The sequence below is a fragment of the Uranotaenia lowii genome, chromosome 1 (assembly GCF_029784155.1).
Source record: "Uranotaenia lowii strain MFRU-FL chromosome 1, ASM2978415v1, whole genome shotgun sequence".
Lineage (NCBI taxonomy): Eukaryota > Metazoa > Arthropoda > Insecta > Diptera > Culicidae > Uranotaenia > Uranotaenia lowii.
This window is the reverse complement of record NC_073691.1, coordinates 149,203,196-149,215,753: the sequence shown is the minus strand read 5'-3', so window position 1 is coordinate 149,215,753 and position 12,558 is coordinate 149,203,196. Positions and strand designations below refer to the sequence as shown.

At 36.7% G+C, this 12,558-nt stretch overlaps 1 long non-coding RNA gene across 1 annotated transcript; it reads right to left on the bottom strand.

The window, feature by feature from the left end:
• Window positions 1–1,683: 1,683 nt before the first annotated feature.
• LOC129740449 (uncharacterized) lies at window positions 1,684–2,813 on the bottom strand. Its single transcript, XR_008736243.1, has 5 exons — window positions 2,750–2,813; window positions 2,518–2,654; window positions 2,242–2,461; window positions 1,968–2,039; window positions 1,684–1,738 (listed from the first exon to the last, which is right to left on the bottom strand). It is a non-coding gene; the product is annotated as an uncharacterized LOC129740449 (long non-coding RNA).
• Between the last annotated feature and the right edge of the window lie 9,745 nt (window positions 2,814–12,558).

Here is a 12,558-nt window from a genome sequence, read left to right as displayed (position 1 = left end):
TTTCTTATTTTAAACCCTGTTGAAACATTTTCTCTTTCGAAACAAAGTATGCATGAAGTTTTAAGTAATTTACAACATTCTTCGTGATAACTTTTGGTTTTGTGCAAGAAAAAACCAAGAATACATGGATTACGATGTTTTCCATACAAACATCCGTTCAAAAAAGAATGAAATCGTCTGCTGGGCGATAATGAACGTCATTTTAAATCCGGCACCATTTTTGATCACATCCATCGATTTTGACGAAATTTGGCCTGGTATTAGATCAAACATTTTTACATCTTTGGACCAAATTTCAAGATTTTTCGTTGAAAATTGTCAAAGATACTGCAAGTTTAATGAAGCAATTCAAAATTTCCCTTTTTTACTGGAAAAGCTGTATCTTTGTTTCTCGTCATTGTAATGACTGCAAATTTTGTGGAGAGTTAGTTGGATAGTTGAACTAGATTGTGTGAAATTTTCGTGAAAAAATATAAACCGAGAGCGAAATGGCAGCTTGTCAAAGTTGTAAGTGGGTGCGCAGCTTCACGCGATTTCATTCTTTTTTGAACGCAACTGTAGTTGAATGATTATATTCCAGCCGGACACGTTCTTTGCAACCTTCTAAAACTGTTTTTATTTTGATGCCCGCGGTTTACATCGCGGATATTTCATCATGGCAGGGGAATCGAAATAAAAACAGTTCTAGGAAGTTTTTAACAAGAGACCAGTTTTATTTTTATCTTCAACCATTTTCAATAGAATCCATCATGATACAAAACTTATTTAGTTTCGTCGCGATATTGAGTTATTGTGTGGTGAACATTCGACGATTTTCGAATCGAAAAGTAGGTACGTGGTTTATATAAATAAAAAGTTTGAAGGAAAAGCAATTGAATAGCGATTGACATGGGCACGGTAAAGAAAGTGAAAGTGAAAGATTTTTCACGATCATTTTCACCGGAACTGAAATGGGTCTAGCGAAACCAGTAAATAGTGAAACTTCGGGATTCGCTACCTCAACAAAAAATTAGCGGCAAAATTAAGCCGCTAACAAAAAGTCAGCTTTTTTTTTTTTTTTTTTTTTTTTTCCTGGGATTTTAACGCCTGGACGTTATTCATCCCCTTTCCTGAGCTATGTCTGTGTAGTGCGTCTAGTGTTGCAAGTGTTGTAGATCTGTTTCTTGTTGTTGATTTCTTTTATCTTATATCTCTCCGAACAATTTGGTTTTTCGTAAGAAGCGTATCATTTTCTCTTCGTAAAACAAAAAGTCAGCGGACTTCCAAGCAATTAGCGTACACGGTAACCAAAGTTACTCTAATCTGTATAAAATTCCATACAGTTTCCAGAAAAGTGTCTCCACGCACTTTTAAGTTTGAGCGCTTTAGGCAGAGCGTGTCTAAAGAGCTTTTATACATTGGAAAGCTTCCAACCAGTTAGTGAATTCTGTGTATTTTGACGTAGGGATGCCCATGCATTTTCAAGATTTCTTCAGGAAAGTAAACGTTGATGAAAATTTCTCAAAAAAAATCATAAAAATTATACTTTTTTCCGTAGCTATAAAATATTTATTGTCAAATACACTTAATACCGGTAATTCTAATGCCGGAATGTTCTTTCTCATTTAGATCCGCAACAAACGTAACACCAAACATGGTTCAAGGTTCAACTGGTATATAAGACATTCGTTTGAACATCCGGTACGGACCACATCAACATGTTGCCTAACCTAGAGGGGGCCCAGGGGGAATCGAGGATCTGTAATAGAGAAATTAATCTTAAATAATTATTTTACCAAGTGAAAAATTATTTACATAGAAAAACTAGTATTTTTATAATATGACATTTCGAAATTGATTTCAGCGCTACTTTTCATTTCGAGTTCGAATTAAATTTGAAGATCTAGAGGAAACCTTTGTCAGATTCGAATCTTTTGTTTTTCATGATTGAAAATAAAAAATATAGAATAATGTTTTTTGTGATATACCTTTTAAAAAAGTTCCGATGAGATGACCAGAATTAAAAGACTCTTCCGTCAAGCTTGCAGTATGAAGTTTAGCTGTTGATGAAATGAAAACATAAGCAAAATCAGGCTGTTAAATCAATCTTGAAATAACGAGGAAAAACTAAATTTACTAATCAGAAACCATTTCAGTTCAATTTAAAAGGATTCATGCACAATAACATGACATATATTATTATGGGAACTATTCCGGGATGCATTATCGGATCTCAGGGACTTGTGTGCTTATAATACTTACATGTTTGTATGGGAATGCAGTATACGCGAAGTGTTGAATGAATGAATATGAAGCCGCCGATTGAATGTTGGAAATCAAGCACCGAAGCAGCTTCCTTCGGTAGTGGCACGATGAGTAGCTGGAAATGCTGTTCTGAATCGTATCGGTATCGGTTTATAAGTTCAGCTGAACTTTGGGAACAGTTTGTTTTGCAACCTATCGTTGATTATCCGAAAATGACCTGAAACAAACAATTTCATGACACCGTGTTTTCAATATGCTAACCAATTGGCTTACAGTAAATGCCGTGAGAAGAAATCGACTTATAGTTTCTTGGGTCCGTCGGAGCGTTTCCAGAATCCAACACCGGTGATACAGGCACAGTACAATTTCTGGTTCACTTGCCGTTTTTTATTTTTTTTTTTTGCATTTTCCTGGAAATAAATGAAGTTGATAGTTCATCTAATAAGAAAAATTTTATAAGCTCGAAATCTTACATCAAAGAAAAAAAAAGATACAATGGACTTACTCATGCCGTTTGATCCACATCCGCCGAAAGATCCACAGGGTGGCAATGTACGGATTGATTCTGTAACCGTTTGGTACAATCTAACTATTTGTGACTTCGCCACAAAATCCTACCACTCCTGTACTCCGTTGAGAGTAATACCACAGTAGATCCAACTCCTCTTTCCTAAACGCCTAAATGCAGGCACTTTTCTCTGAGGGATATCCATGGGCGTCGGGTTTAGGCAGGGTACATGCCGGGGAAGTGTGATCACCCGGAGAGCGAACACACCCGCGTAAAAATTACATTCTCCTTCGTATGTGTGTCGGTCAAATGTAACGTAGATTTTTGCACATACGGGGCTAGTTCTTTCTGCCTGTGACCGTTTCAGAGAACGGAAGTGCGCGTCGTCATAAGTTCGTTCGAATTGTGAAAATTGTGGTGTAAATGTTTTAAAAGTATTTTTCATATTTACAGATATAAAGTAGCCAAGTAAAAGTGGCTTACATCGGTTAAAAAAAAAAAAAAACTAGTTAAAATCTTATAAACTAAATGTTAAAAGTAGTACGGTTAGTAGAAGTTATTGTTGTTAAAAATTGTAAAACTTATTTAATGTATATATTAAATAGATTAAAAAAGTGGTTAAAAACACAAAAAACCACATTCAGTGTGAAACCGAAGTCGACGGAACACAACATTAAAAAGGTAAATTGTAAAACGAGAAACAAACAAACATAGAAATTGTAAACCACGTGTAAACTAAAAGACGTCACAGATATATGCTATAACCCTTTTGGCAGGTCCAAGAGGGCCTTTTTTGTGTTTCCCCCAAATTTGCTCAACAGCACGACGCAGCTGACACCAAAGCGGGCAGGAAAGAAGCGGTCGGAAAGCCAAAATCCGACGGACCATCGAGCCTACCAAGAAGCACGTCCCCTCGTGGCGAAAACCCTAACTTCGCCGGTGACATCTTGGAAAGCATCGTGGGCTCTTCCGGGACGCCGGTAAAGAGCCTGTGATACCCTGGGCGGTGCCGTAACAATCAGCCGTCCAACCCTGGTCTCCAAGTACTCAATCAACATGAGCCGTACAACACAACAAAGTTCAGCGGAAGGCCAAAAATATTAGAACCGCAAGTATATATATATATCCATGTGACGTCATGAGGGAACCAAATTTGCGAATAAACACCCCCCAAATAATGTAAAACATATTAGGATGTCTGTTCTTTATAGGAGAATTTTTTATCCACTTACACCATTTGCTCGGTAACGTTACTGGCTGAAAGCCGCCCCCAAAACTTCACTTTTGAACGGTCCAGGTTGGGATGTGCTAGCTCCGCTTTATTTTGATGTTATTAAAGATTTTGACCCGGTTGATAGCATGCGAAGTACCACCCGGTACGTCCCTGTCTAGCTTGGTTCTTTTTGGATATCCCTTCTGTGAGTTCCCCGGAGGAAAGTGTCTTGGGTTGAAAAGCATACGATCCTGAGTTCCATCATAATTTCTTTTCCCATGTTCCCCACCCACTGAGTGTAGCAGCTGTCAAGTTACATTCTGGCGCCCACATAAAATAATGATCAACCTGTTACATTTTCCCATCCCCCGGAGAGGGACGAAAATCAGTTCCTGATTTAACCTGAATCGTCCTTTGAACGATTTGGTGGACAACAATCAAAATTTTTGTATATAGTGTGTTAAAAATTAGTTCATTGTAAATAGTGCCTTATATTTAATTTATGTCGATAGTGACGACATGCTTAAAAATCATTTGTAAAAATTTATTATGGTTTTCAAAATTTACAACATAATTTACATATATTCACACCTTTTTCTTTTTTTTAGAGCCTGCGTTTAAAACGATGGATTCAGAAGTTCAACATATTTATGAAAATTTTGTAGCTGAACAAACACTACGAAATAGATTTAGAAACGAATCCAGAAGAAGAACCATTCAAGTATCTTTAAAACCTTCGTTTCAAATTACTTTAAAGCATCATCTCAAAGTAGTACAAAAACGGAAAAGATTATACATAAATTCAGAGAAATCGTTCATAGGAAACAATTTAAGTATGAATACTTTTCATGGTGTGTTTTCGAACCACTTAGCTATTCGCGGAAAAAGAGCTCGCAATTCTATACTTCGCGTATGGTGTAGGAAAAGATGAGAAACTGCACCTAAGATGCGAACAATTCGCGTGCAACTACTTGGAAGGGCAAGTAGTTCTCGAAAATTTCAAAATCCCTTTACAAACTTACAACCAGGTATAGAACTCGTTATGAGTATGTTATCAATTCACTAACCCCATCTAATAGGTCCATTTGAACTGCTCAGAAGCAAATTAATTGCTATAGTTAGAAACAGGCAGAGCTCATTGAGATGTCTTGTTTAAAGGAGTGAAAAACTAATTCGAATTGTTCATTTAGATAGACCCACTGATTGTACTCAGATGCGTAACGGTCAAGATTGAAAATTTGAAATATTACAAGAGTTTTGAGAAAATTTATGATCCTCTTTTTGTCGAACAAACTGGATTTTTCGAGCGGTGGAATAGAAACTATCTTAAATCCGATTTCTGAGTTACCTTTTAAGTGGTTTTGACTTTTGAAGCAATTGAGTGAATCCCTTGAGGAGTATTTGCGGATTTCTTAAGAAATGGCAAGAGAATTTAAAGTTTTTTTTTCAGAAATTTCGGAAATGTAATGGTCAACTGTTCTCAGTAAATTGAGACCGACGATTCTCTACAGTCGAAAAAGCTATTAACGTTCTTAATCAGAGTTTTATGATTCCCTATACACATCAAGAACGGTCATTAAACCTATTTGTGCCCTCGCAGCCAACAATGGTAGAAAAGCTAAACTCTAAAATAAACACTTGTATCACGATCTGTGGGATTAACGTAATTTTTTGCAGCTAACCACGAACATTGGTCATAATCCCAATTATTTTTCCCAAGGATTTTCTCAATCATCAAACTCGAAGGGGAATACCGTTTCGATACAACTACTGTAGGAATTTCGGATAGACCACAAACGAACTCAGGCAATCCAAATAAGTAAATTTATTTTCAATCACTGATCCTAAAAAGACAAAAAAAAAATCAAGTATCGTCTAAAAGCTTCTGCTTTGATAGGTGCAGTACTTTGATTATTTGACCATTCCAAACCTTGTCCTTGGTACCTCACAGGTCCTGGACCAACCATAAATCCGGAAAAGATGGCAGAGGCATCGAGGCAATCGAGATCCTTTTTGCTGCATTCTTGAGACACCGGTACCTAAAAGAAAGAAATAAAAAGAAAACACAAATTCATGTGTAGCTTTTCTTATTTCAAACGATACATAAAACTCACCAAAAATCTCCTCCGTTTGTTTCCTTCCGTCCCCACCGAGGTTGATGTGAAGAGCTGGAACAACGAGGAAACATGTTTAATCCGAATTGTAGATAAATTTCGGATGTGTTATAGAGCACACAAAAACAAAAATAATCAAAACTTACCTGCTGATATTTCGATAGTATTCCACTATTCCGGATATTTCTTCCCCGCAGTTTTAGCTAGAACCGTAGAAAGAAACGAAAACTTAAAAATTAAACTAAAATCTGCACAATTAGCGCTTAGGAGGATTTATACTGTGAAAATAAGGACTTACCTGAGAATCCAAACAGCAACTTGTAGGTAACTTGTTTACTTTCGGGTCGACCCAACTCGTTTATTATGATTTACTTCTTCTTGTATTCCTGTTCATGAACATTTGATTTCATCGCATTTGACGTTTGCCGTGAGTGCCGTCATTAATGATCGCTACAACAGCGAAAGACACTGAACCAAAACCACTAGCTGTTTCTGTCACCAGGTGACTGTAAATTATGCGGATTGTGAGTTTGGAAGGTTCAAAAGGTTGATAACTTATTTTGATCAATCAAAATAAATTAAAGGTATTCGAAACTTTTACATTCATCTCTCTTGGGCAAAATGAATGAATTCATTTTGAAAAGGGACGATGGGGTAATGTAACCGTTTGGTACAATCTAACTATTTGTGACTTCGCCACAAAATCCTACCACTCCTGTACTCCGTTGAGAGTAATACCACAGTAGATCCAACTCCTCTTTCCTAAACGCCTAAATGCAGGCACTTTTCTCTGAGGGATATCCATGGGCGTCGGGTTTAGGCAGGGTACATGCCGGGGAAGTGTGATCACCCGGAGAGCGAACACACCCGCGTAAAAATTACATTCTCCTTCGTATGTGTGTCGGTCAAATGTAACGTAGATTTTTGCACATACGGGGCTAGTTCTTTCTGCCTGTGACCGTTTCAGAGAACGGAAGTGCGCGTCGTCATAAGTTCGTTCGAATTGTGAAAATTGTGGTGTAAATGTTTTAAAAGTATTTTTCATATTTACAGATATAAAGTAGCCAAGTAAAAGTGGCTTACATCGGTTAAAAAAAAAAAAAAACTAGTTAAAATCTTATAAACTAAATGTTAAAAGTAGTACGGTTAGTAGAAGTTATTGTTGTTAAAAATTGTAAAACTTATTTAATGTATATATTAAATAGATTAAAAAAGTGGTTAAAAACACAAAAAACCACATTCAGTGTGAAACCGAAGTCGACGGAACACAACATTAAAAAGGTAAATTGTAAAACGAGAAACAAACAAACATAGAAATTGTAAACCACGTGTAAACTAAAAGACGTCACAGATATATGCTATAACCCTTTTGGCAGGTCCAAGAGGGCCTTTTTTGTGTTTCCCCCAAATTTGCTCAACAGCACGACGCAGCTGACACCAAAGCGGGCAGGAAAGAAGCGGTCGGAAAGCCAAAATCCGACGGACCATCGAGCCTACCAAGAAGCACGTCCCCTCGTGGCGAAAACCCTAACTTCGCCGGTGACATCTTGGAAAGCATCGTGGGCTCTTCCGGGACGCCGGTAAAGAGCCTGTGATACCCTGGGCGGTGCCGTAACAATCAGCCGTCCAACCCTGGTCTCCAAGTACTCAATCAACATGAGCCGTACAACACAACAAAGTTCAGCGGAAGGCCAAAAATATTAGAACCGCAAGTATATATATATATCCATGTGACGTCATGAGGGAACCAAATTTGCGAATAAACACCCCCCAAATAATGTAAAACATATTAGGATGTCTGTTCTTTATAGGAGAATTTTTTATCCACTTACACCATTTGCTCGGTAACGTTACTGGCTGAAAGCCGCCCCCAAAACTTCACTTTTGAACGGTCCAGGTTGGGATGTGCTAGCTCCGCTTTATTTTGATGTTATTAAAGATTTTGACCCGGTTGATAGCATGCGAAGTACCACCCGGTACGTCCCTGTCTAGCTTGGTTCTTTTTGGATATCCCTTCTGTGAGTTCCCCGGAGGAAAGTGTCTTGGGTTGAAAAGCATACGATCCTGAGTTCCATCATAATTTCTTTTCCCATGTTCCCCACCCACTGAGTGTAGCAGCTGTCAAGTTACAATTCCGAGAATTTCCCCGGTCAGATCGAACTCGTTTGTCAGGTTCTTCCGTTCCATACCGACGCGGATATTCTGCGCCTTACCTTTCCGTACCTTTTCTTGCTTAGAGCTTCGTCGGAACTGGTTCGCACCTTACAACGTCCGCGATATACCACCAAAAAGTTTCAAAACTTTTTGTTTTTTCCGCTCTGACACCCCTTCAAATAAAATTCCAACAACAGCAAACTTTTTATTCAGAGCATGAATAATCGAGATTTAGTTTTCATTTGTATATTGTCCACCCAAAACTACTCAAAATTGAATTGGGGGTATACAAATATTGAGCATCAATCGATTAGTTATGATGAACGTATATTCTCAACACATTTTATGAATAACTAAATTTTTCCGTGTATTAACTCTTCTGTGCCGAACACTGATCATGAAGCATGTTTAAAGTTCTGACTGATCAGTCATAAAATTTGATTGCAGTTTTACATTTGAAATTTTGTAAAAATATAAAATTTAGATAAATACCGTCAAACGGGGCATCATGCAAAAGCAGGGTTAGATGCAACATTTGTATACCACAACACTCATTCAATTTTTATTTCAATATACTGTAATGAAGTTATTATTGAATGATAACAAATTGATGATAACATAGTTTTTAACATCGAGAAAGAGTTTTTTAAAGTTTTTGATTCTCATAAAAAATTTCAAAAATTTAGCAAAAGATGTACAAATTTTTACATTTTTCGATGCCTTAAAAAACTTTACCTAGTATGACGGATTGGCTTAACGATATCATCTACAAACTTTATAGTGCTTTCATTATCCTATACCAACACTGTTGATGTATAAATATTTTTCGTACAATCTCCAATTTTTTTTAAATAAATTGTTTTATAATTCAGTAAGCCGTCTGGGGCAAAATGCTACAAAATGCAAATCAGAACTAAATCTCATAAATCGCGTTTCCATATGCTGGGATATGATTGTTTTGCATTCTGCGTTTGTTAACATTAAAATTTCATCCATCCTAAGACTTATTTACATGATTTGAGGTAATAGAATATTTTAAAGTATTTTTTACCCCTGAATGTATGCAGCAGATTAACACTCTTTTCTTAAAAACATTATTGAAAGAAAAATGAAAAATTCAATTTGAACATAACTAAAAACTACTGCAATTGGTGCTTTATGCGTCATGACATCGCAAATGTATCAAAAACTATAAATTTTCAAACGTTTTCATTTGGTTTTTCGATAATTACAGAGTTTGTTGCAACTTACCCCTTTTTCTTAGTAGGGTGAAAATCGCATGTTTTTGTAAATTTAAAAATAACTGGTTAAACCAATAATTTTTCTGACTACTTCAGTTTGGTGTCCCGTCAACCTTAAAACTTTTGATGTACAAGAGGTATGATTATCTGTAAGCATTAAGATTTTAGAAGCCTTTGAATTTGAAAATTGTTGCATGTTGCCCCAGTTGACGGTAGTTTTCTTTATTCTGCTTGGATTTCGTATTAACCCTTATCGTATTCATATTTATGCTTATCATTTGCTTAAAGCATGGAACACAATAAATCTGGACGCATTAAAAAGGGTCTATCTCGGAGCAACGTAAACGAAATAATAATGTTTTGTACTTAAAATGTAGTGTTTTTATTGCACTTCAAAGGAAAAATAATAAAAAAATTTATTCCACTGTTGTTTTGATGAATTTTCGAACTTTTTTTCGAGTACCACTCATCATTGATTGGACACCCTGTTCGCTGACCTCAGCGGCCATTTTGTACCACAATCTCTTCATCTCTGTTGCATCCCGAGTCGTCCTACCATTCTTCTTCATCTTCTGCTTGACAATTGCCCAAAATTTTTCGATAGGGCGGAATTGAGGGCAGTTGGGTGGATAGATGTCCTTTTCGACAAAATCCACCCGTTGGCCCGATTCCACTGTAGTACCTCCTTGCCGTAGTGGCAGCTTGCCAAATCTGGCGAAAACTTTACTGGTCCTTTGTGAGATCTAATGTACGGAAAAAAACGTTTTTCAGGCACTCCTCCTTGTACATTTCGGAGTCCATGGTCTTGTTTTTCACAAGAACCGGGGTTTTCCGTATGCAGCTGCAAATACCTTGCCAGATCAAACACTTTCTTGCAAATTTATCGAAAAAAAAACGAATTCGAACTTACGGGGACAAAAAAAAATCTAAATCTTCGAACATAAATTACGGTGATTAAAATAATAATAACTTTGGCCAAAAAGAAATAAAAAAACAGGACATCATAGAATCGGTGATAGGTCACTATCAGATTATCGACCGTACCGTTTCGCATCCAAACCCCGGATGTAACAAATGCGAAGATAACAAACTGAGAAGACTATACATCGATAGATGCGTTTCTGAGTTAAAGGATGTATATCTGAGCGATCACATATCATCTTTTTGTTCGTCCGCACTACAAGGTTTCCCTTGTGGGGCGGACCACGCTTGGCCTACTAATGTGTGGTGGTAGATGCAACTCTATCTGTACCTACCGCCTCATAGTAGTAGGCCCGTGAGGAACATAAATTTGATACGTGATGATATGCTTCTAAATAAATTCTACCCGCTCATTTTCAACATCTCTCATTTCATCTTACCTTCTATCCACCTATATAAAAATTTCATAATCTGTAGATGTCCCTACTAAAAAGGACATCACTTTTCATCGCTAGGCCGATAAAGTTATTTTTTACTTTACTGTAAAAAATAGTAGTTTTACTTTCCTAATTTCAATGAATGCTTATTTTTTTCGCATACATTGTATAAATATTTTTTAAATTAACGTAATTTAGAGAAGCGATTTGAAAGAATACTGTAAAAATAGACATATGGGACCAAGATAGGTAGATCATTAGGTATAACATTGCGCTTAACCTCAATCGCCAGAGCCGTGTAAACGCGGGGTCAAAAATAGTTATGAAATTTCGGATGATATGTATGGGATTTAAAACAAAATTTCAATTTTTGGAAAATTGAGGGGTCCAATTGCTCAAATAAGTAATCAGTCGCATACTTTGAAATAACTTGTGTAGCAATTAGTAAAATTTATGATCAAAAGCGTTCAATATTCCGACTACGAGACAGTTTTTCTTTGGCAATTTAGCAGTATTTCAGCAAAATATTCGAATTTCGGAAAGCATTTTTTCAAATGTAGTTGTAAAAACATGCTAAAAATGACTTGTTACAAATTGTAATGAATGCTACTTTATTTTAGATCCAACAAAACTTTTAAAAAATCAGCTGTAAGGATTTTAGAAAAATGCTATTTTTTAACTCAATAGAAAATTCTCGTAAACAATATGTTTTCCATTCGCATAAGCGCTTAATGCATTGAAGATACTTTGGTGAACATTTTTATATTTTTAGCAGAATTTTAAAATCAGTAGTTTTGCAAGAAAACTCATATTTTAAAAAAATTCCATACATTTCTGTGAAATTTCTATAAGGTACACCGGGGTAAGTGTAAACGGGTTTTCGTATAGTTTAACTTTCAAAAATCATTAAAAAATCGGCAGTTGAGCAATTTCGATGAAATTACGTTCAATGTTATGAAGAACATGTTGTTTATAAACGCTGAAGAGATGAGCTCGATAGAAGCAAAGCGAGAAAAGTTATCACGTAAATTGTTATGGACTGCTGGTGTCTTCACTTACCCCGCTATATGGGGTAAATGTGGACGCTAGATTTTCCCGTTGATTTCTCAGGAAATTTAAAAAAAATTGTGTTTTCTTGGTTGAATACGTTACTTTATGGCTCGAACCGTCCAAAATTTTGAAAAAAAGTTCATGATACTATTAGTAAGGCATCTTCCAATAATTATTGTGTGTAATTTATGTTTTAACACATGAGATCCGATTTTATCAAAAACACAGAACAAACAAGTAGTTTACCCAACTTTTCATGATCCGAATGCTAAATATAGCTAAATAATCCAATTCATCCTCATCAGATCTCAATGAACTGGAGTCTATGAACCAGGGCCAACCTATGGACCAGGGACAAGACCCCGGGACTAACGAGAACAACGAGGAGAGCCACAGTGGATCCAAAGCCGATTGCTCACCAGAAGGAACTGGTAAGTTGTATAAGGGCCGTATTTTGGAACTTAATCAACAGAAACCAGGACCGAGCGGGATGAGCAGCGTTGGGGGCATTTTAACCTCCAATAAACCTGTTAACTCAAAACCGAAGACCGATAGAACGGCTCCGAAAAAACCGAGCACATGGAGCAAACCGAAAAAGGATAAGCAAACATGTGCAAATGGCAAAAAGCCGGTGCATTGCCCCACATCCACGGGCAAAGCGCTACCAAAATAAACA